We start from the raw sequence: 26,616 nt of genomic DNA on the forward strand, positions 1-26,616 counted from the left end.
AAAATATTTATTTTTATTTTTATCTTGATTAGAATTCAGAAAAATATTGAAAATTGAATTGATTTGAGTATGATTATAATTCTTAGTTTTCTTTATATTTAATTATTTTCAAATAGATATTTAGAAAGATTTTATTATTAAAAAGTTTTAAATAAATTTTATTTTTTAATTTTAAGAGTAACATTAAAATGTCTGATCTCCACGCAAAAATGCATACTATGCTAAATCCCACATCCTCAATTCGCATGCATAGATTTTCTGTTAAGAAGAAGAAGTTATCTTTCAGAGCAGGTTTGTAGGGTTGAGCCATTGGTCACTTAGCAATGTCTTGGCAGCATCTACACTTGGAAAATAAGGAGGCTCAGAATATATCCGAGTGAGAGGATCAGATGATGTTAGAGCATCTGAAGCACCTGTGTATGCTGCAAATCCATTCATTAATTCAGCCCTGCCCATGACAACAACCACAAGCTGTTGATAAGGGAAGAAGAAACTTCTCACTGCAGCTTCTATTGCTTGAAAGGCCATCAGCAAATGAACTTTTCCATGATGATGATGATGATGAGCAGTTTGAGCTCTTCTATTCGAATGAAACAAATGGATGACTAATTCTTGAAGCCTAGCTGCATCAGCCTCAACGCCCACAAGTGTTGATTCATCTATGATTACTTTCATGGTATGATGTGAGTATTTGTGGATGGTTGAATTAGCATTGTGTTGGTGAAAGTTCTCAAGCGTAGTCCTTGATAGCTCTCATTAATAGTTTACATCATTTTTATGAAAACGTTGAAGGCGTGTGGTGCATTCACTGTCAATGGTTTTCCTTCCTATTTTCTAAGTTCTTCTCATCTTTATTGAAAAATCTAAAATGTCATCTTACGAGGGAGCTGCCCCTCTAAATGTAGAGGAAGGCCGGATATCAAGGGCCTATCCAACTGTTGTGAACGATTTGCCACATACACTCCGTTGGGCAATTTTTTTAGTGACAAACCTATTTACCAACAGATTTTTGGCGACTCTACTGGGGAGACTGAACAGAAAGATTGATAGTCGCCTGTGATGAAGTACAATGGTGCTTCCGCATGAGAACATTTTTCCTGTTCTCCAACCGAACCTCAGCTTTCAAGACACCCAGGAAGATATCATCTTAGACTTGAACACTCTAGCTTGGAGGTGTAGATGAAATGTACAGGAATATCATCAAGTGAATCAAGTTCTTGAAGAAGAAGAGTTCAGAAAAATCTTGCGAAGAGCCCCTATTGATCAGAACGTTGTAGTTATTGAAAGAATAGTGGTCATTCGAAGAAGAAACAAACATAATCTTGGTCATATTCAAGGGCAAATAAATAATAACAACTAAGCTAGCTGATAAACCATACACTCGGGTTGATAGACAAAAGGGTTTGGTAGATGAAGATTTTGAAGCCCTTCGGAAGTTAAATTTTAAGCTAGTTACTCCTAAGAAGAAGAAAAAAGTCAAGTCTGTTAGTAGGTCTCCTTCACCAACTAAGGCTATTGTTTCTCCTGCGCCCTTTCAAGCTTTGATTTTTCCAGGTACTCTTGTACCTTTAGCTATAAATTTGCAGCCCTTGAATATCATTCTTCCGACTATGGCGCATCAAGCACTGCAGCCACCAGTCCCATGGGGAGCTGCTATTGGTCCTCTAGATTTAGGGAACCAATTACATGACATGCTCGTTGGTTCTCAAAAAATTCTTCCCAAGTTTTTCGGTGACGGAAAAGTCACTACTGATCAGCATATAAGTGCTTTCTTTACAGCAAGTGATGTTCTTGCAATCCAACATGAAGATGTTTCTATCCGTCTTTTTGTTGAAACACTCACTGAAGCCACAACTGAATGGTTTGGACAGCTATCGGTTGGATCAATTACGTCATGGTTAACTTTGATTCAAGCTTTCAAGAGGAGATTTAAGACTGCTGAAGATGAACATTTTCTCCTTTCCTAGTTGACTTAGATGAAGAAGGAAATTCATGAGCCCATGCGAGAATTCATTGCTCGTTTTAATCAGATGGTGAATCGAATTCCTGTCAACAAAAGACCCACTGAAGAAAATCAAATGACTTTCTTCATCAATGCTCAACCTTCTGACGTAAGCTTTCAAATACGAAGGACAAGACCTACTAATCTAGCGGTCGTGCAAACTTTGGCTATCAAGGTGGAAGATGACTTGCTTAGTTCAAGAAAATGGAGTCATGATATACAAAAGGGAAAAGGTCAGCAAACCTCTGTCTCTACCACTGATCCTTTATATCAAAAATTGGCTAATGATCTGTTACAGCTCAAAAAGTAGTTGCCTTCTAATCCTCCAGCGCTATATCAAGATATTCCAAGGAGGAATTATATGCCATATCAACAAAATAGACAAACTAAGTGGCTACCCCAATCAACACCAAGGTTAGCCATCGAACATCCCTCATCATCTGGTAAACAGGCTGCTATGTGTGATTTTCATCTAACAACAGATCATGATGGTGCAAGCTGTCCTGAGATGGCCAGATTCAAGCAAATGCATTTGGGTGTATGCACCGAGTTGTGGTGCCAAAAATATGACAAGGTTTATTTTTTCTAATTTTCAATAGTGTGTATGCGCTATAGCACGTACGCACTATAGCGCGCACACGCTATGGCTTGGGTCACCCAAGCTATAGCGCGTACACGCTATTTTGATATGGAAAAAGTTATATGATGGGCCGCAAACCTGCGGCCCATCATTTCCATTTTGCTTTTTGGCTCTCCAACAGCACGTACGTGGGTTTGATAGAAAAAATTCACCACCATTTGCCAAAATGCCTCCTCACCAATGAAATCCAAGACAACGAGCACACCGACGACGATGAGGTAAGTGATATAAACTTAACTTTGCATTGTTTAATATGTTTTCCATATTGTTTTATTGGTTTTTGATATTCTTTTGTAGGGTTTTTACAAATTTCATTTAGATTTGTTTATTTAGTTGGATTTCAATTAATTTTTTATCAAGAAATGTCCATAATCAACCAGAAAATCCACAAAACCCTCAAGAACCTCAAAATAAAAACCCTCCTCAAGAAGAACAACAAATTCCACAACTTGAGCCAATTGCAAGACCTCCGCCAGACACACAAGAAAATATAAGAAATGAAATACAGAGAGGCAAAACTGAATTAGAAAGACTCATTGCTCGGTTGAAAGAATCCAGACAAACCAATCCAATGAGGGCTCAATTGGCATCATCCCTCGAATCCATTAACACTCAGATAGCCTTAGTTAGTGGTCAGTTAGATATTTGGCAGGCTAAGAGGGATGAACAAAAAAGATTTTATGCAAATAAATTGTCATATGAAGATGTTAAAAAAATGAAATATCAAAAGGTAGTATATGTGCATTATTTAGAAAACCCAGTGAGCCAAATACTGTTAGAGAGGGTACTAAATGGTTCCCCATCCATTGGTGTATACACGATGCTATTAGAAATAATTTTTGGGATAGATGGTGGATGGTTTTTGATGCCCCTCCTTGCAACAATCACGAGGTCCCCATGTATTTTTTGAAAAAATTATATTGTGAGTTTGTCCTTGGGGAGATCCCCAATTATTTTGATATGTTAGACTCCTAAGGTAGAGGTGGGGGGTCATCATTTGAGAGGCCAGGAGCATGTCGTGACCCTAATGTAGTTAGGGCACCTGTGGTCCATCCACAACATGAGCATGTGATTATTCCTTCAGTTGTGAAGGAACATGTAGAGGCCAGCACTCTAGGGACCATTAATGCTTTGATGCAGACCCTCATCCATTCCAAGAGCCCATTAGTTGAGGGGGAGTCTTCTATGCGTCGTGGTCACATGTGCACTTCATACGGATCCCTATGCACATTTGGCACTCATGCCGGAGATGCTGCGGATGATGGGCTTGTCACCGATGAGTTCCTGAACGAGAAATTTGGCATTGACACACAGGTAAATTACTAATTTTATCACATTTCATATGTATAGTGAATGATTAATTAATTAGCATTTATTGACATTGTTTAAAATTTAGGGTCAAAGTGTTGCTGGGCCTAGCAGCGATCCTCCAGGCCCATTTTTTGTCCCTTCGACGAGTCCTGAGGTATGTATCAATTTAATCATTTTAATTAATACATATATTTATTACGTAATCATATTAAGGATTGACAAAAGAAATTATGCATGTGCATCAGTTCTCTACAGGACCCTCAACCTTTACCACAGACACAGAGCAGAGACATCATATGAGCTTCACACAGGTACAATTGTTTCATGTTAATTTAATTCATTTGATTATATGTATTCCATGTTTCATGTTAGATATAACGTGTATTGTATGACATGCACCTCATGATGTCGGACACACCTCCTCATCTGCGACAGTCTGTTGATAGTGGAGTGTCCACAGTTGTGGCTAGCTCACAGCCACTGACGGAGGTATGAAAGAATTTTCTTCATTAGTTGTTGTTTATAATAGTTAATCTCAAAATTTCTAATTTTATTTATAAGTGATTATATTTATTGAATTGTTGTAGGGTCTTGTCACGCCTAATCATCCATGAGCATTTGAGGTGGACTTACAGAGTAACTATTTGTTGGCGGTAAGAAAATAATTGATTTTGTGTGTACATATATTTGATTTCAATGTATAATAAATATTGATTCATATCTACTTTCTTTGTATCAGTTGGACCTGGAGAAGAGCCTCAACAAGAGGTCAAGTGAGCGTGTCAGGAGGGCCCCATCATCTCCACTGTCTCCCTCCACACGACGGCAGAGGATGTCGAGAGACTTGTTTCCGTCCCCTCATGGGAAGGAAAAGATGTAGTTGAGATATTCAATACATATATAAATAGAGACTTGTTTCCTTCCTCATGTATATATATAGGCATCAGAGAGACATATTTGACATACATTTGATGTACATATGACATTTTATATTTGATGTATGACATTTATTTGATGTATGACATTATTGGTTAATATATAATATGTTTGTTCATATACGACATTATTGGTTATCATAATATATTATATGTTTGTTAATGTATATTACATTATTGGTTATCATTTTATATTATATGTTTGTTCATGTATGACGTTAAATTAGATATGTTCGTGTATGACATTAAATTAGATATGTGCATGTATGAAATTAAACTCAATTGCTAGAGAGTTTCCATTATGTCTACGAACTAGTAGATGCTATTTTTTGCTTTATTAGTATTTCTCAAAAACTGCAAAGAAGTTGTTTCTGGTGAATAGTTGTAAACAATTGTGATCATCGAATTCATGTACTCATGGATTTGGCTGCGAACACTTGTAACTTTGGCTATAAGCATCCATGGCTTTGGCTATGTGCACTAGTGGCTTTGGCTGTGAGCATTTATGGCTTTGGTTGTAGGCACAATATAGCCTTGGCTATAGGTTGTCTTTCTTGCTGCATGTCAAAGTTACCTTCAAGAATATCATTAGTCTAAGATCATTACAATTAAAATACTATGACATAATACCTTGGAAATAATAGTCTTTAACCCATTACTTTATTTGTTAAAACATCATGTAGTATCTATTATAGTGCTTCTACTCAAATATGTTTTCAAAAATACTTAGTATGGCAAAGAAATGTCTATGGAAAGCTTGTCAAATAGGATATTGAAGAACTAAATGTGGATAGTCATTAGTACCCATCAATAAGAACACGAACATCTTTCTCAAGCAAGCCATATGACATTAGCTTAATTTATAAATTTCCTTTGCAAATAACTAGAAGATGCTATGAATCTTAATACAGAGTTAATCACGAACTCATTATTCCATCCAAGAAGCATATATCACCCTAAGCCAATTAACCAACAGGATAAAAGTTAATTCAATTTCAAAAAAAATTTGAGTATAACAAGCATCTTAGGGATTCTTACAAGAATTAACATGATGTTCACAAGAGCATTACAAGTTCTCGTAATGCTATTTCACATATTGTAATCATATTCAATTTTGAATGGCCATTTTTGTTACAAGCATAAAATTTCTTTTAAGGTCTTTTAATTCTAGACATGAATTTTATTCTGAAGCTTTTCTATGACAACCCACTCAATGCATATATTGTTGTTCCACATTATGCTGATTTGACTTTCATTGGTTGATTTGGGTCTAGACATGACATTATTCACTACCTTTTTTATATATTATTTTTTTGTAGTGAGGTTCTAGCTTGAATGAATGTATTAATCATCGAAGTTGTGAACCTTGGTCGAGATCCTTACAAATATATTTTCAAATTGGACCTCAAATAGTTTTCTCAGTCACCCCCTGTACACAGATACTAAAATTGTAGTTAATTAGAAAATTAATATTGAATTAACACAAGTTTAATTGAGAAGTATTATGTACCTCAATAGGCTAGATTATTATTGACCGGGAAGCTTTATCTTAGAGTAGTTGGTTTCCTAAATCTTTAGCGCAATGACACTCTTATGGAATGTGGACTTAGGTATGCTAGCTAAGGAACGTTCTTTAAAAGGCAGAGGAAACTCAAGAATCACATGTTTCCAATCAATATAAATGTTTAAATCGCTTCTCTAATTTTTTCTATTTATGATCTTCTTAAAACTTAACTTTCTAAATGCATTGATGGGGAAATAAAGATCTTCTAGGAACTAAAGGCTAATCATGTTTAATACTTACAATTCTTTGTTTTTATCTAATAATTTAAAAAAGATTGTACAAGTGTTTTCAAAGAGCAACACTTGTCACTAACATCATAAGAAGGAATATCCAAGGAGAATTACCACTGATCCCCCACCACCAAATTCAAGAGAAAACAAAAATCCACTACTAAAGAGATAGTAACAACGATCATCCCTAGTCTCTCCCTTATCACAAAATGATTACCATCAAAATTTGCATTTCCAATTGTTTCATGTGCGTTGAAGTGATAGTAACATTTTCACTCTCTTACCTAATGTCTCCCATTTCTGAAACTCCTAGGGAAGGGCAAGGCCATCTTCTCAGTACTTCAAAATAAAATGAGTTCCATTTATTCCCATATTGATAATTGTTGACTTAAAGTATAGTCAAAGTATTGAAGGCCCATAGGAACTCAACCTTTGAACATCTAATCTGTAAATGACCTCATAAAGAAAGTTCAATAATCTGCATGAAATAGTGAAACAAAAGTTGCATACTTGTGAAGATGATCAGACTGCAGGTGATCAATATGTCTCAAATCTATATTCAGTTCTTTTACTATGCATATAAATGGTTTGTTATATAAAAGAATTATATTCACCAGATAAATAATCATTTTCTTACTATGCTATCCTTATCCTTAGCTGATCTCTAGTCTCTACAACACGGTCCTGTAGGAACTAGAATCTCATCCATATCTCACACAAGCTCTGAGATATGCCTCGTCAAAGATTGCAGCCCTGTGGGATTTATTGACCCTTAGGGACATTTCGGTTTAGCATGCCTGAGAATGTTCAAGCACTGAAGGGGACAAGATGAGGTTTGGGATAGGGTTTACCCGGCCACCTGGAGCTAATGGAGTAGATAGTTTGATCCCACGACGAAAGATGAGAGAGATTTGGCAGTTGGCAACATTGTACTAGCCAACACTACAAGTTTCAACATCACCCAAGATGGTGTTGTAGAATGAAAATGGAATGCGATCTTCAAAAAGTGAGAGAGGTTATTGTAGGTCTCTACAACATGGTCCTATAGGAATTGGAATCTCATCCATATCTCGCACGAGCTCCGAGATATGCCCCGTCAAAGATTGCAGCCCTATGGCATTTAGTGACCCTTAGGGACATTCTGGTTCAGCGTGCCTGAGAACGTTCGAGCACTGAAGGGTACAAGACAAGGTTGGGGATAGGGTTTACTTGGCCACCTAGAGATAATGGAGCAGAAAGTTTGATCCCACGACGAAAGATGAGAGAGATTTGGCAGTTGGCAACTTTGTACTGGCCAAGACTGCAAGTTTCAACATCACCCGAGATGGTGTTGTAGAATGAAAACGGGATGTGATCTCCAAAAAGAGAGAGAGGTTATTTTAGGTCTCTACAACATAGTCCTGTAGGAACTAGAATCTCATCCATATCTCACACAAGCTCCAAGATATGCCTCGTCAAAGATTGCAACCCTGTGGGATTTAGTGACCCTTAGGGACATTCCGGTTCAGTGTGCCTGAGAATGTTTGAGCACTGAAGGGGACAAGACGAGGTTGGGGATAGGGTTTACTTAGCCACCTGGACCTAATGGAGTAGATAGTTTGATCCCACGATGAAAGATGAGAGAGATTTGGCAGTTGGCAACTTTGTACTGGCCAACACTACAAGTTTCAACATCACCTGAGATAGCATTGTAGAATGAAAATGGAATGCGATCTCCAAAAACCAAGAGAGGTTATTGTAGGTCTCTACAAAATGGTCTTGTAGGAACTAGAATCTCATCCATATCTTACATGAGCTTCGAGATATGCCCTGCCAAAGATTGCAGCCCTGTGGCATTTAGTGACCCTTAGGGACATTTCGGTTCAGCGTGCCTGAGAACGTTCGAGCACTAAAGGGGACAAGATGAGGTTGGGGATAGGGTTTACTCGGCCACCCGTAGCTAATGGAGCAGACAGTTTGATCCCACGATGAAAGATGAGAGAGATTTGGCAGTTGGCAACTTTGTATTGGCCAACACAACAAGTTTCAACATCACCCGAGATGGCGTTGTAGAATGAAAATAGAATGCGATCTCCAAAAAGTGAGAGAGGTTATTGTAAGTATTTGCAACATGGTCCTTTAGGAACTGGAATCTCATCCATATCTCACACGAGCTCTGGGATATGTCATGCCAAAGATTGCAGCCCTATGGCATTTAGTGACCCTCAAGGACATTCCAGTTCAGCATGCCTGAGAATGTTTGAGCACTGAAGGGGATAAGAAGAGGTTGGGGATAGGATTTACCCGGCCACCTAGAGCTAATGGAGCAGACAGTTTCATCCCACGACGAAAGATGAGAGAGATTTGGCAGTTGGCAACTTTGTACTGGCCAACACTACAAGTTTCAACATCACCCGAGATGGCATTATAGAATCAAAACAGAATGCGATCTCCAAAAAGTGAGAGAGGTTATTTTAGGTCTCTGCAACACGGTCTTGTAGGAATTGGAATCTCATCCATATCTCACACGAGCTTTGAGATATGCCCTGCCAAAGATTGCAGCCCTGTGGCATTTAGTGACCCTTAGGGACATTCTGGTCCAGCGTGCTTGAGAACGTTCGAGCACTGAAGGGGACAAGATGAGGTTGGGGATAGGGTTTAACCAGTCATTCGGAGCTAATGGAGCAGACAGTTTGATCCCACGACGAAAGACGAGAGAGATTTGGCAGTTGGCAACTTTGTACTAGCCAACACTACAAGTTTCAACATCACCTGAGATGGCATTGTAGAATGAAAACAGAATGTGATCTCCAAAAAGTGAGAGAGGTTATTGTAGGTCTCTATAACATGGTCCTGTAGGAACAAGAATCTCATCCATATCTCGCATGAGCTCTGAGATATGCCCCGTCAAAGATTGCAGCCCTGTGGGATTTAGTGACGCTTAGTGACATTCCGGTTCAACGTGCCTAAGAACGTTCAAGAACCGAAGGGGACAAGATGAGGTTGGGGATAGGGTTTACCTGGCCACCCAGAGCTAATGGAGCAAATAGTTTGATTCCACGACGAAAGATGAGAGAGATTTGGCTGTTGGCAACTTTGTACTGGCCAACACGGCAAGTTTCAACACCACCCGAGATGGCATTGTAGAATGAAAACAGAATGCAGTCTCCAAAAAGTGAGAGATTTTATTGTAGGTCTCTGCAACACAGTCCTGTAGGAGCTGCAATCTCATCCATATCTCACACAAGCTCCAAGATATGCCCCGTCAAAGATTGCAGCCCTGTGGGATTTAGTGACCCTTAGGGACATTTCGGTTCAATGTGCCTGAGAACGTTCGAGCACTAAAGGGGACAAGATGAGGTAGGGGATAGGGTTTACCCGGCCACTCAAAGCTAATTGAGTAGACAGTTTGATCCCATGACGAAAGATGAGAGAGATTTGGCAGTTGGCAACTTTTTACTGGCCAAAACTGCAAGTTTCAACATCACCCAAGATGGCATTGTAGAATGAAAATGGAATGCGATCTCAAAAAAGCGAGAGAGGTTATTATAGGTCTCTACAACATGGTCCTGTAGAAACTAGAATCTCATCCATATCTCACACGAGCTTCGAGATATGCCTCATCAAAGATTGTAGCCCTGTGGGATTTAGTGACCCTTAGGGACATTCTGGTTCAGTGTGCCTGAGAATGTTTGAGCACTAAAGGGGACAAGACGAGGTTGGGGATAGGGTTTATTTGACCACCCGGAGCTAATGGAGCAGATAGTTTGATCCCACAATGAAAGATGAGAGAGATTTGGTAGTTGTCAACTTTGTATTGGCCAACACTACAAGTTTCAACATCACCCGAGATGGCGTGGTAGAATGAAAACGGAATATGATCTCCAAAAAGTGAGAGAGGTTATTGTAGGTCTCCACAACACGGTCCTGTAGGAACTAGAATCTCATCCATATCTTGCACGAGCTCTAAGATATGGCCCACCAAAGATTGCAGCCCTATGGCATTTAGTGACCCTTAGGGACATTCCGGTTTAGCGTGCTCGAGAACGTTCGAGCATTGAAGGGGAAAAGACAAGGTTGGGCATAGGGTTTATCTGGCCACCCAGAGCTAATGGAGCAGCCAGGTTGATCCCACGATGAAAGATGAGAGAGATTTGGCAGTTGACAACTTTGTACTGGCCAACACTGCAAGTTTCAACATCACTCGAGATGGCATTGTAGAATGAAAATAGAATGTGATCTCCAAAAAGTGAGATAGGTTATTGTAGGTCTCTGCAACATGGTCCTGTAGGAACTAGAATCTCATCCATATCTCACACAAGCTCCGAGATATGCCCCACCAAAGATTGTAGCCCTGTGGCATTTAGTGACCCTTGGGGACATTCCAGTTCAGCGTGCCTAAGAACGTTCGAGCACTGAAGGGGAAAAGGGGAGGTTGGGGATAGGTTTTACTTGGCCACCCAGAGCTAATGGAGTAGACATTTTGATCCCACGACAAAATATGAGAGAGATTTGGCAGTTGGTAACTTTGTACTGGCCAACACTACAAGTTTCAACATCACCCGAGATGGCGTTGTAGAATGAAAACGGAATGTAATCTCCAAAAAGCAAGAGTACTTATTGTAGGTCTCTGCAACATGGTCTTGTAGGAACTATAAGCTCATCCATATCTTGCACGAGCTCCGAGATATGCCCCACCAAAGATTGCAGCTCTGTGGCATTTAGTGACCCTTAAGGACATTCCGGTTTAGCATACCTGAGAATGTTCGAGCATTGAAGGGGACAAGACGAGGTTGGGGATAGGGTTTACCCGACCACTTGGAGCTAATGGAGTAGACAGTTTGATCCCATGATGAAAGATGAGAGAGATTTGGCAGTTGGCAACTTTGTACTGGCCAACACTACAAGTTTCAACATCACCCAAGATGGCATTGTAGAATGAAAATGGAATGTGATCTCCAAAAAGTGAGAGAGGTTATTGTAGGTCTCTGCAACACAGTCCTGTAGGAATTAGAATCTTATCCATATCTTGCACGAGCTCCGAGATATGCCCCGCCAAAGATTGCAGCCCTGTGGCATTTAGTGACCCTTAGGGAGATTCCGGTTCAGCGTGCCTGAGAATGTTCAAGCACTGAAGCTGACAAGATGAGGTTGGGGATAGGGTTTACCCGGCCACCCAGGGCTAATGGAGTAGATAGTTTGATCCCACGATGAATGATGAGAGAGATTTGGTAGTTGGCAACTTTGTACTTGCCAACACTGCAAGTTTCAACATCACCTGAGATGGCCTTGTAGAATGAAAATGGAATGCGATCTCCAAAAAGTGAGAGAGGTTATTGTAGGTCTCTGTAACATGGTCTTGTAGGAACTAGAATCTCATCCATATCTCACACGAGCTCTGAGATATGCCCTATCAAAGATTGCAGCCCTGTGAGATTTAGTGACCCTTAGGGACATTTCGGTTCAGCGTGCCTAAGAACGTTCGAGCACTGAAGGGGAAAAGAAAAGTTTGGGGATAGGGTTTACTCGGCCACCCAGAGCTAATGGAGTAGACAATTTGATCCCACAACGAAAGATGAGAGAGATTTGGCAATTGGCAACTTTGTACTGGCCAACACTGCAAGTTTCAACATCACCCGAGATGGCGTTGTAGAATGAAAATGGAATGCGATCTCCAAAAAGTGAGAGAGGTTATTGTAGGTCTCTACAACGCGGTCCTGTAGGAACTAGAACCTCATCCATATCTTGCACGAGCTCCGAGATATACTCTACCAAAGATATTTGAATTCACAATGTTTAATGAGAATATAGTTGAGGCTTGCTTTACTTTTCTATGTTAAGTTTGGATTTCAATTTTGGTTTCCATACTTATCTATGTGAAAGTTCCAGTTTCATAAGTAACATTGATGCAATAATACTAAATTAAGTATAGGTCCATGGTTCTAGAAGCTTCACATAGCTTCTCTTCAACTATGGATCTTTTAAGCATTGTACCATGACTATTGGTGTTGTGAGAATATGCAAAGCATATATATTGTTTGACCAAATGTCTTCAATGAACATGAACTATATGGAAGAAGAGAAGACATGTTGCAAAGTCTTTGAAAATTTTCTTCAAGAAATATAAGGAGCCATGGGTGATTCATGCAAATTATTTGGTAAAATAAGAGGAGGAATGAATCAACCTTGATGATAGAGGTAAATGCTGAATAATATTTATTTAATCACATTGTTTGAAAAAAATTTAATGACCTTCAAATACAATTGAAAGAAATGGAATTGATCTCCCTTAATCATGTAGATGAACAAAATTGGAATTTAAAAAAGAGAGGGACATCCACCATAAAACCATGCAATCATGCACTTCTTGATGGGAGTATCATAAGTTCATTGTTAGATGGATATGCCAAATGTGGAAGAATTAAAAGGAAAATATGTTGATTGATTGAATATAAGCATCAAACCAATGTGATAACAAAAAATCAAAGTTGATTCCATAAGGTCTAACAATATCATATAATTCATTTATCAATAATTTGAAACATCATAAGCATATGTCTAATAATGTCATACATGAAATATATGTAAAAAATGACATACATAGAAAAAATTATACAAAACATATGACCAATAATGCCATATAGGTGTAAAATGTACATAATTAGATATATACTCTTTCCAACTAGGGGAACAAAATAAATCCCTAATTGTCTTTAATTGCCAACAAGTGGGAGATGACTAGTGTATATAACGAGGTCTTCCTAACATGCTCACTAGTCCATTAGTCTAGAATCTTCTGTAACTCGACTTGTTACAATCAAAATTATATATGAATAAATAACTATTTTATATAAAAAAAAAAAATATATTTACACATAAAACTTAATATTTTCTTACAGCTAGCTGATAATTCCTTTGTATATACACCTCAGGGATACACTGATGGTCAGGAATAATAAGACCCTACAAAAACTATCAAAGTTACCACTCGATTGTGCCTATGAATTTTATATTGAATTTTAGTACTAATGAAATTTTAATGTAAACTCTTTCATACCTTAGTCATTGGCTTAGAACTAGTGAGTGCAATAAGGACTTGTTGATCAATACAATGATGAAGATGTAAAGGTATGAAGAACACACATTTTCTTTTGTCTCCATATCAAATAAAATATTTTGGTACCTCTGTGAATGTAGTATGACATCCTTCATTTTATAGTGTTGATCCCAAAGCTACAACACTTATTATTTATTACACATGTATGTAAATCTGTTAAGCATCAAATTCAACACCTTTGTCTGCAAAACAATGTACTATATGTTAGAGTAATGAATTCATTTCCTTAGTAATTAAATTATATTGATATAATTACTAAGTTACTTATTATATTGATATAGTTTACTTATAATTCCTTTCGATTTACAACTAATTGAAATGATTTCCCCACTTTTCCATCCAGTCACTAGAAAATTGGATTTGTTGTCTCTTTCTCTTAAAGAACCGGATCTACTAGTTCCTTTGGTCTAGAAGCCTTCCATTGAGATTAGGGTTTTGAAAGGTTCAAGGGTTGAGGAACTTTTTATAGAATATCTTGAAGAAGGAGAGGTCATGTATAATGGTTTTGAGGAAGGCTAGAGTTCCATCCAGATGGTGTTGCAAAATGGCCAAGCAGAGGAGGAGGTAGAAGAATAAATAGAATAAATGCATGAGAAGGAGGGTCATGGGGGCAATGGATTCAAACCCACAACCAAGCTTTTATACCATTATACAAATTACAAATTATAAGACTATGCCTTTTGTGATAGTCACATTTTCATATTGGCAAATGAAGAATGACTTTTGGAACAAACATAATAAATACTTCCAAATAAAAATGAAGCCAATGTATTGTATTATAAGCTCGAATGGTAAAGACCAAGCCCAAACATTTATTAAGGTGTAGCATTTATAATTGTCAGGTTCATGTGAAGAAGTCATCATTCATATTCTCATTGTTGTGTAATTTGCTGATAAGAAGAATACAATGATATAGAGGTTGATAGTGACTTAAAACTTTACAAAATGCAATCAATGAGAATTTTACATTGAGGGGGGAGTAATAATCAATGTTTCATTCTCATTGTTTGACAAACTCTTATATAAAGAGGGAGTAGATAGATGATATGGTTTAGTCTTCTTCTGAGAATCTTAGTCATATTGGTTCAGAAGGATTCATGATACAACTACTATACTTAGCATGACCAATTGATGCTAAAAAAATTAGTATTGATGCTACAAACCTTAGTATTGACATAATTTAACCTCTGCAATTCCAAGCATAAGATGATTATCAGACAATGGTACTTGAACAAAGAACACTAATAAATATTGAGGATGTGAATTGATAATACCATTTCGCAGATGATTTTGGCATCTCACCCTTTATCACTTGTGCGTCAACTTTATTAGCCCTCTTCTTTGGTGACCTACAAATGAAGAATTAGCACAATAAAAAATATAAGATAAGATTAAAAAAATGGGTCCTATTAAAGAATCTAATATAAATTCAAATAATGTATCTATATATTCTAAACAAATCAAAACTAAATCTCATCACTTACACATCATAACAATACGGTCCACCTTAGTCATGTGATAGTCTTGGGGAAGAGGTTGTAACATTGTATTTGGATCCAATTGATCACTTTTTCTCTCTCTCCCAATTCAATCTAATGAGCCAACTGGATCTGCTCAACATTTTAATGTCTCAAGTATTGCCTCATGGTTTGACTCGCAAACTTTCCAAAGAATCTTATTATGTGATTTTCCACCATATTTTATCAAGTGGACATTTGATGCGACAACAAGGTTTGAATAATGAAGAATCTTCCTCTTTGTTTGCCAATCCTCGAATAACCACAAGTTAGGATTCTTCATAGGATATCATCTAATCCATGTGCCTGTTACAACCACCGCACTGACATGGTACTCTAAACCTTCACCATCTATAACCAAGTGATCTAATTTTTGTTTGGCTTCAACACAACGACACAAATAATAATATGTCCCTTCTTCATTGTCTTCAGGTGCAATAATAGCAAAAACATGGCCTGTAGTGACAAATGTACAAAATGCGGTCACTAATTTAGAAAATACTTGGGTAAAAGTTATAAAGTTACATATTGAAATTACAAAGATATATAAATATATATATATATATATATATATTACCAGATTGCACTAAATCTGACAAGCGGTCAAAGTCAATAGATGAATCCATCTCTACCATTTCCAGTGCTTGTGGGGGACGATAGGTGTCAATTGGGTCCAAAATCCATATATCCCATTTGTCCACCCATTCAGTTGACTCATAGTCATCCCAATTTTCCTCTACACATGATGGACAATAGCATTCCATTTTTCGTGTGTGGATACTCCATGAACTTGCATCAGAGTTTCTAAAAGAGTGTAACTCACTAGATCCTGTTAGTGTGCAAAAATCTTGATATGGTGCAATGTTAGTATTATCTATCAACCAAAAAAATCTACGAATTGTAGACTCACCTTCCTTACCTGGACCCATTGTAGCGTTACACCATTGGACGATAGATTTTACATCTATCAATATTGCTCCATCTTTGTACTTTAGTTCTTCACGAGCCAAGGCTCTTTTAATGCATGCACCTGCACCATCGTGCTCTCCCTTACCATGACTAGCCTCTCTGAAATTTCACATATATTAAATTTTACACTATAGACACCTAAATTTGATTACACCACTTTAGTAATCCTATTTAGTTATCTGTAAAGGCATCATTAATTAAATTTTTATTTGATTAATCTTTTGCCATCCCTAGTTGATTAATTTAATTAATCATCTATAGTCCTAATTGATAAATCAAATAACTTATTATTTATCAATAAAATCCTATTCTTCTATATAATTCCAAAAATCCCCATTTATTAAATAAATCTATTTGATAAATAAAATCCTCAAATCTAAAAACCCCTAACCTATCCCTAATCCTCTATTTAGCCTAATCCACCCCATCCACCCATACTAACCAAGCTTAGCCACTAACTCACCCACCCTCATTAATGCCATCCACTTGCACATCTCTAACATCCCTAATCTAATCTTAAACGCAAGCCTAATCCACCCCTTAATGTTGTCACATTCCCTAAACAAGTTTAAGACTTTCCTAAACCAAATCAAAGTCGCCCCTCAAAAATCCCAACCACCAAGTCATGAGTGCTCTTACAGACCATAAAAGACTCTTACAAGCCCACTCATGACTCTTACGTCCATCTTCCACACTCTTCCCTCTTCCACACTCATTCCTCTTACATCTCTCTTATATATTCAACCCCACTCATCATGCCTTTAACCAACCCTTTACCCTACCCTCTCACACTCATCCTCCTTGTAACAAGTGTCACCTTTCCATTGGTGCTAAACAAGCACAATCCATGTGCTCCCCTTTGAGTGCATCTTAGCCCTCCTTAACCATCTCCCCATCTTTGCATCTAAGCCCTCCATCCCTCTACCCCTTGGCCTATAAAATTGAATCCCATCCCAAGCCATTTCAACAAAAATCTTTGAGCTAAAGTTATCATGCCCTTTTGAGAGTCAAAATCCATACCCATACCCTTATAATGCCAAATTGAGAGCTCAAAAAGCTACCAATTTGCTATTATCTATCTCCACCATTGAAGCAACTTTGAGCAATTGAGCGTACATCCACATCAAAGGACACATCTACAAAATCAAGGAAGTATGGAGTGTTTTCTCTTTTGAGGTTTGCATTTCTTGTTTTCTTTTTTTGTCTAAGCTTATATGAAAATTTAGTTTTAGTTTGAAAATGTTTCTCTTATTGCTAATGTTTTTTGCATACTAAAATCTTTTTCTACATTTTGGCACGCCTGGTGGGACCTCGCTATGGGTCATTCCTTAATCTTTTTCAATCCATATTTTGCTTTTACAAACTAACAATCTAATGGTTTATGTTGTTTGAGTTGTTGTAAGGTGTGTTTGCTTATTTTTGCAGGTGGAAGGACGCACTAGAGAAGAAGACATACCCTCAAAAATTCAAAAATAACCAAGAAAACAAAAAATTCTAGAAAAAACTCGCGTCCGTCGATTCACTTCGCGCAGTGTCATCTCCGCCTGTCGTCTCTGCAATTTGGCATCTCTGCCTGTTGTCTCTGCAAAATGACGTTTGCACAAACTCAACCATCATCTCCGCCATCTCAACTGTCATCTGCGCAAACCCAACCGTCATCTCCACAAGCTCAACTATCGTCTACACTTGCACAACTGTCGTCTGCACAAGCTCAATCATTATCTCCAAAAGCCCAAACTATCATTTGCAAATTTTGGCATCTCCGCCTGGAAACTATCATCTCCGCTGTCGCCTGCAGTCAAACTGACGTCTCCGCCGCCGCAATCTGCCAACTGTCGTCTCCGACGCCGCCAACTACTTTCTTCATCAGACTGTCATCTGCGCATATCAGCGTCTATGCAGATTAGCATCTGCGCAGATTGGCGTCTCTGCCTGTTGTATTGTTTTCCAAGATTTGTCGCCTAGTTTTTTGCTGTCTTGTCCAAGTCATTGTCTTTGCATGCTTTCAAAACTCTAACAAATGAACCTGTATGTTTAAGAACACCAAAAATTACTAAAAATTTAATAAATAAATTTTTAAAACAAGAAAAAAAAAAGAGTATAAATCAAAATTTGACTTTTTGTGGTTCCGTAGGAAATAGACCATTCTAAGCATTTTTACACATATTAAAAAGAATAAAAAAAAGTTAAATTTTTTTTTCCATAGTTAAGCTTTCATTTTAGAAGATTTTGGGTAACTAATCAAATTGCTCTTTTGTCTTATTGTAGGTTGGAGCAACAAACTTAATCATGTTTCTTAGGTTTTCGTTGGAATGAACTTGAATGTTTAAAGCATTTTTCTTTGAATGAATTTTGTTAAAAAACACACTCTTGAATGCCATGGATAAAAATCAACCTTTTATTGGAATGCATGCTTAAAACAAACAAACTCAATCTTGAATGCAAAGAATCAATGAATCAATGCAATATCTCACACTTCCAATTTTGGCTTAAAACACTCTAACACAATCTTGAATGCCTAACAATCAATGAACATTGCATGGTTTTGACGCATCTCAATGACACTCGCATTTCTTACGTTGACGAATTCTCGATTTTCATTATGTTGACGACGTTGTCAAGTTGGAATGAACATTGTATGCCATAATCACGAGTGTCTTCAATCATAGCTTACAAAATCTAAAACATCAATTGGAAAAGAAGTCTGCTTTTTAGCCCAAGGTCATCTTAGTCTTCTCTCCCCTTGTCGTCTTTCGAGGCCATCTTGGGTGCATAAGATTAGGATCCAAAACCTTGTTTCCTTTTAGGAGGCCTGCTTGGGGATTTCATCACCCCTTGGGACGACCTCAACTCTAACATTCCGGCAGAGTATAAGAATCAGGAGGTGAATCGAAAGACACCTCTCTTGGGATCAAGATTTTGTCACTCGGGCTAAGCCTCAAGGAACTTTATACCCTTGAGAAGTGAAAGAGGAGAAGTGGGTTACCACTCCTCTCGGCTGTGTGACATCTTTTTTATTTCATCTATGGATATGGGCCTCACGTACCTTGTGTATATCGAGGACTCCCTAGCTAAACTAAATTTCATCCTTGTAGAAAGCTTCCAAGGATGTTGGTGTGTTTGATGTGCTTGCTCCAAAATTTTGTCTGCTTGTTTGTTCATAGCCTTTGAATGAATGTTTGCCAACTTTGGTCAAAATCTCAAAAAAGTAGAAATCTCCCAGCTCAAGGCATACTTAGCGTAGTCACTGCCTCATCCAAAAATTGTCCAAGCTCCCTTAGTTATTTGCTTTAGAACAATCCCAAATCCAAAGTCCATCCAAATCCCCCATCAGCCAACTAGCAACCCAAGCCTTTTAAGAGTTGTTGTCACTCTGCCAAAATTTGCTATCCAATCAATCCTACCAATCAACCAATCTCACCAAAGTTATCCCTCTGACAGAGCATTGTCTAGGGTAACCTAGCTTTGTCACTTGTATCCCTCATCACCTTGAGCTAAAGGTTGGGATCCACAAGTGGTCAATCTCGTGTCATGCTCATAGGATCATTAGTCTATCCTTAAGTTGACAAAATTTCCACCAATCCTACACATAGGAAAGCAAAACTCTCACTTTTTGACAGCATACCCTTGAAGTCTTCCATCCACAAGAAAACCAAAAATCTCCAACCAATCCTCCTTAGGTCTGTCATACAGCTTTGACTCTCCCTAGGAAATCTTTTATCAGCCAATCCAAAATCTGAGCTTAATCCTAATCCGACCATGAGCTTTTGTGTTCATCCATATGCAAAACCCCATCCCCATCAAACTCATCATCAAAGCATGAAGTACCAATCCTATCATGATATATTCGGTCATATTGTCCTTGCTCCTGCCACCTCCTATTCCAATGATGAGGAAGATCTTGTGGACTATGAAGGGTATCTTGAGAGCCTTAGAGACGTTCCATCAACCATCCCCCAAAATCCAAGAGTTATTCCAAACTATCTAGTCATGCCACATGATATCCCAGCTTCTTCTCCATCACCCAATCAACCAAGCTTACAATCTTCCACCCCCATCACACTAGCTATTCCTGTCAATTCAACTCCACCTCCGACACACAAGTCTCCAAGGAATCTCCCAGAGGAAATACAAGAAAAGAAGCCTCCAGCAGTTGATAAAGCCATGTCATCTAATCCAACCATGTGAAGTAGTCAGTGATGAAGCTTCCCCATCTATAATATCACCTCCATCTCCTATTGCTATCATCCCCATACAATCCATCAAATTTCTTAAAATCCTTCCACTTCCCACAAGCATCAAAATCCCACCACCTATCAAATCCCTCCAAATCCTATCCACCTTACCTCCAAACATTTCCCAAATCTCCCATAATGACCCTTATGCATCCATCTTCTACTCATCCATTTCCACTACTGAATCTCCCATCTATCCATCCACTGCCTTTGAAGAATCCATCCTTCACCTCCTATCGCACCATCCATCCCAATCCAATCCTATCAAGATCTTGTCCAAAAGCATGTTGACATTCCCCAAAGCATAAATGAAGATATCCTTGTATCATGTCTTCCATCCATAGCGTAGTCACCATCCCCTCCATCTAAAAAACTTCAAACCATACCTCCTCTACTGCAGGATATCTTTTCATCCCATCAGCTAAATCAAGAGCCTATCCTACCATCTCCTCTGCTCCACGCTTCCATCTTACCACCTATCCAAGCTATTCCACCATCTAAAAACTACCCTCTTGGTTCAATTACATTCATCCATGGTGGCCTCCTCTCAGCAGAAGAATTAAGAATAGTATCTCCCTGTTACAGTACATTTGATAAAGCACTTCCACCATTTTCTGCAAACAAAAAGTATCCTTAGCTAGTTCAAATGCTCAATCGATGGCATTATCAAGGTCAAGGTTTAGGACCACAAGAGCAAGGAATCATAAAGCCTATTATTGCACAAAAGAATCCAGGATTTCATGGTCTTGGATATGTATCCAAAGGCTCACCATCTAAAGGTATTGGTACACCACACCCCCAAACCAAGCCTATCTCCAAACCCACCATGCCAGCCTCCCATCACTCCTTCAAGAAATCTTATGTCATCCCCCCTCCACCACCTTTGCAAACCAAAACAACCTACCATATCCCCCCTTCATGCGCTAAATCCATTTTGGGTCCCTATGTCCCAAAATCTACCATCCTCCATCTTGCTATCAGCCATCATTGAAATCCTATTCCATTCGTTCCTATGAAAGATCAACAAAGGCACATATCAGGGCACATCATCCATCATCATCCCCCTACATGCTCTTCCATATCCTCTTCATCTCACAAAGCTTCTCCTAACCATCTTCCCAAATCTTACCACAGCAATGTGAATGCCAACTTCAAAATGCATAAAGCTAAAAATCTACATCCTAGGCAATCATATGTCCATTTTAAAAGACATACTCCAAAAAAGAAAAATCCAATCAAAGAATGCAAAACAATGCAAAAGCCTATAAAACAAAAATCCAAAACCATGTGGATCCCAAAGAAAAAAGTTGAAACCCAATGCATAATGGAATCCACCATTGCTAATCCTCCATCCAATGACTCATGTCCCCCATCTCCTAACTCCATCTTGGGTACCTATGTCCCCAAGTGTGCTTCCACAAATCCTCCATCAAGCCCACATCTACCATCTATCCCCCATATGCTCTTTTCACACCTGTCCCAACATGTGCCAATGTTGATCCTGCAAGCATCCCCATCTCATGCTCCTTTCCAGCCTTTTCATCCCTCCATCTCCTACCATCGATCCCATCTAATCCAATCTATTGCATAAATCACATATCCAGTGTACCAACAGCTAGCAACAAATTGAACATTTCAATAGCTAGTGAAAAATCCCAAGAAAAAAGCCAAAAATAGCTGAAGAAAGCCAAAATCATTCCAGCTAAGTCCAAAGTCAAAAAGAAAAAAAAATAATAATAAAAAATAAAGTGTCCACTAGTGAAAACTTGGAAATTCAAGTGCCTTGGACAAGTACCATGATGAAAACTTGGCAAACAAGCATCATGCATAATCCAGCCATCCCCAGTTTAGCCTATCATCCTCATGCTTTTGGTCACATCTTGTCATCTAGCTCCATCTTCCAATCTATCCATCTATCCTCTACCCTCCAGCTTCCATCTCACACCATCCACTTATCTTCTACAACTTCAGCCAATCATCCAAGCTATCATCCATCTCCCTAGCATCTTCAGCTTTTCCATCCTAGCTTCAATCCTATCACATCCATTGTAAGACCTCCTTCCACATGTCATATTCCGACTAGGGGCATTGTATTCCTTGAAGATCTTATCTTGTCCATCCTCCCTTTTCATTGGTATCTTGCTCTAGGCTATCCTCATGCAAACCCAATGTCATCTCTTTATATCCACCATAATCCTAGCTATCTACCATCATATCCAGCCATCTCATCCTGCTCCTCTAGCTATCCTCAGTCACAAAATCTATCATTAGCATTGGGATGCATCCTCCCCAAATCCATATCTTCCGCTATCCCCTCATCTTGAGCTTTTGCATGCTTGTAAATATCTTGGTCAGCTTCAGCTTGTAAATATCTTGGTCCATCAACTTGTACATCCTTTTTAGCTTAGTACCATTGTATCTATCCAGTTTTCGTGTCAGTTCCTCCTTGGTCAAAATCTTGCACACATCACACACCTTGGTTAGCTATTTCAATGCATCCTTTAGCTAGATTTCTTGTCACCAAAGTGTTATCCTTCTTAGTTCAGCTTGCCATACGCATCACTCATCCAAATCCACCAGCTTAGGTACTCTCTGATAGGTCCTTGCAGGATATAACTTTCCTCATGTCTGATCTTGGTCCGTTAGTACCTCATCCTACCCATCTCGTTGGCAAACGGTTCTCTTTTGGATTTTCACTTTCTTTTGATTTGGGATCTTCCCTTTTGGGTCTTGAAATATCTTTTCCAAGCAATCTCCTTGTTCCCTCCTCAAGGTTGCCACGATCTTCCGTATCATGGTATGCTGCGAATGGGGCAATTAGAGTGTAAGGTCTTGATCAAGTCTTTTGCTTGGCTTTTTTTTTCTGCTTGTGGGTTACCTAGTGTCGTTTCCATGCTGCTTCCTCTAGGATTCATGTGTGATACTGGGGCAATCCTTGCATGTTTGTTTCGAGTCTGTTTGTCAGTCCTTTGGATGGTTGGTGAAGAAGCCTTGATGTTCTTGGTAACCTTGGCAATTAACCAACAGTCCTATAGCAAATCTAGTGCTCAACTACATGGTGGTACTTCTCTTTGAAGTATCCCCCAACTCAAAAAAGCTTCAATGGATTCCCTTCATCTCCATTATCCCCCATCCATATCCGACACCTATCCCAGCTTATGCATTAGTATCTCTTTAGATCACCCCTCACACTTAGCTTTAGGGATCCACAATCCTAGTCTTAGGGATCCACCAATCAAATCAATCCACCAAGCCTCATCTTTCGAGATCCGCAATCCTAGTCCTAGGGATCTCCAAAACTCATATTCTGCCAATCTGACTCTTTGAAATCCTGTTGCATCAACTTTATCATTCTATCATCCATCTCCCTACTATGGATTCTTTTTATAGTGCTCCGCTCCTCCATCCCCCCCCCCCAATCCTGGAAAGTCTTAAGCTTTCTTTACTTTTGTGTCTCTGATTTCCCTTTATCATTCTCCCGTAGTGAGAGTTTGAGCTAATTCAACCCCTTCTCTTCCCCAACCTGCATCTTAGCTCATCTCAATTTCTTGTACTTTTCAAGAAGTCGTCGAGCCTCATTTCTCTCCCCGCCACCTTCTTAAGGGGGCATCATCTAAGTCTAGTCTCTCCTCTTCTTATCTGAGACTAGGGCAACCTCATTGCTAAAACGTCTTCCTCGTGTCATCTTCATTTGAACTTCTTTGAAATAGTGTTGTCTCAACACTATGTCAAAGAGGGGAAAAATGTAGACACCTAAATTTGATTACATCACTTTAGTAATCCTATTTAGTTATCTGTAAATGCATCATTAATTAAATTTTTATTTAATTAATCCTTTGCCATCCCTAGTTGATTAATTTAATTAATCATCTATAGTCCTAATTGATAAATCAAATAACCTATTATTTATCAATAAAATCCTATTCTTCTATCTAATTCCAAAAATCCCCATTTATTAAATAAATCTATTTGATAAATAAAATCCTCAAATCTAACAACCCCTAACCTATCCCTAATCCTCCATTTAGACTAATCCACCCCATCCACCCATACTAACCAAGCTTAGCCACTAACTCACCCACCCTCATTAATGCCATCCACTTGCACATCTCTAACATCCCTAATCTAATCTTAAACCCAAGCCTAATCCACCCCTTAATGTTGTCACATTCCCTAAACAAGTTTAAGACTTTCCTAAACCAAATCAAAGTCCTCCCTCAAAAATCCCAACCACCAAGTCATGAGTGCTCTTACAAACCATAAAAGACTCTTACAAGCCCACTCATGACTCTTACATCCATCTTCCACACTCTTCCCTCTTCCACACTCATTTCTTTTACATCTCTCTTACATACTCAACCCCACTCATCATGCCTTTAACCGACCCTTTACCCTACCCTCTCACACTCATCCTCCTTGTGACAAGTGTCACCTTCCCATTGGTGCTAAACAAGCACAATCCATGTTCTCCCCTTTGAGTGCATCTTAGCCCTCCTTAACCATCTCCCCATCTTTGCATCTAAGCCCTCCATCCCTCTACCCCTTGGCCTATAAAATTGAATCCCATCCCAAGCCATTTCAACAAAAATCTTTGAGCTAAAGTTATCATGCCCTTTTGAGAGTCAAAATCCATACTCATACCCTTATAATGCCAAATTGAGAGCTCACAAAGCTACCAATTTGCTATTATCTATCTCCACCATTGAAGCAACTTTGAGCAATTGAGCATACATCCACATCTAAGGACACATCTACAAAATCAAAAAAGTATGGAGTGTTTTCTCTTTTGAGGTTTGCATTTCTTGTTTGCTTTTTTTATCTAAGCTTATATGGGAATTTAGTTTTAGTTTGTGAATGTTTCTCTTATTGCTAATGTGCTTTGCATACTAAAATCTTGTTCTACATACACAACCTGTGCATCCTGCTCAACCAATAGAACATCCATGCATTCTTGAATTGAGATGCACAATTGTTTGACCGAATAATGTGTTGATGATATGATATGCCCCTGTTAGCCAAATCTCCATAAAATAGTTGAAAACAACCATGTACAAACTCTGTAGAATGTGATCGATCATCGCTGATGTAAAAATGGTACTCCCTCAAAATCTTCCTGTCATCCTCTGTACTTGTAGGTGAATGCATAAATGTTATGTGAACAAATATAGAAACCTATTGAGATATATAATACTTTACTTGCACCTCATTTTGTGGTTATAGTGTCTATTTCTCTACAAAATCTACAACTGAAACAATGGTATCCAATGGAAACGTATCCTTGCACAACTTGAATTGCAAGTCCAACCATCGAGCTCTATGGGTATGCCTTGCATACTCGTACATAATCTTTTCACGAAAAATCTTCATGAACTCATACACTGGAATATTTTCAATAACTAGATCACATCTTTCACCATGTTTCCCATCTTTTAGAGCATATGTCACTGTCTTGAATTTTCCGTAATCCACTATTTCATTTCCAATTGCATGTGTACTATCCATATGTTGACAAGTTGATAAAAATTGCAAAGAACCACAAAATAAGCACGTACCATCCAAGCATGATGTCTTGTAAAATTGTTGGCCATCCCCTATTTCACATAAAATGTTGGATATGAATTCCCTTGAAGATCTTGGTGGCTCTTTTATGTCACAATCCTGCAAAACAAACTGAGAATTCAAAACTACGCATATGTGCCTAAAAACATCAAAATGGTTAGAAAATTCAATATGTATCCTACAAAAACAAGTTGTGCATGTGTGATTTATTTTCACATAAAAAGGTTTACCCATCTCAAAAAATCTTTGACTTATTCAAATTTGAGGATACATACCAATAAATTTTGTAAAAAATTGTGTCTGAGTTGAGTCCAAAAAATGTTTCACATGTGGCTTGCGATTTCGGCTACCAATCCTCCTTCTTACAACATCTCTTTGATTAGGAGAAACACGTGTGTTATTTGTCCAAAAAATTTCGATCAATGATTTCAAGGCTTCACTAATTTCTTTATCCTTTTGTGGTAGTCTACTGCTAAATGTCCATAACTCATTTTTTGTTGGATCTTCTAATCTCTCACACCTTAGCATGGCTCTCCTTAAGGTACCTCTACCAATTTT

General features: G+C 38.4%; 1 pseudogene; it reads right to left on the minus strand.

The window, feature by feature from the left end:
* Nucleotides 1-282: 282 nt before the first annotated feature.
* Nucleotides 283-26,616, minus strand: part of LOC149544750 (nematode resistance protein-like HSPRO2) — a 60,262-nt pseudogene continuing 33,928 nt past the window's right edge.

Source organism: Cupressus sempervirens, chromosome 8 (genome assembly GCF_028749045.1).
Source record: "Cupressus sempervirens isolate cs-2001-9-10 chromosome 8, ASM2874904v1, whole genome shotgun sequence".
Lineage (NCBI taxonomy): Eukaryota > Viridiplantae > Streptophyta > Pinopsida > Cupressales > Cupressaceae > Cupressus > Cupressus sempervirens.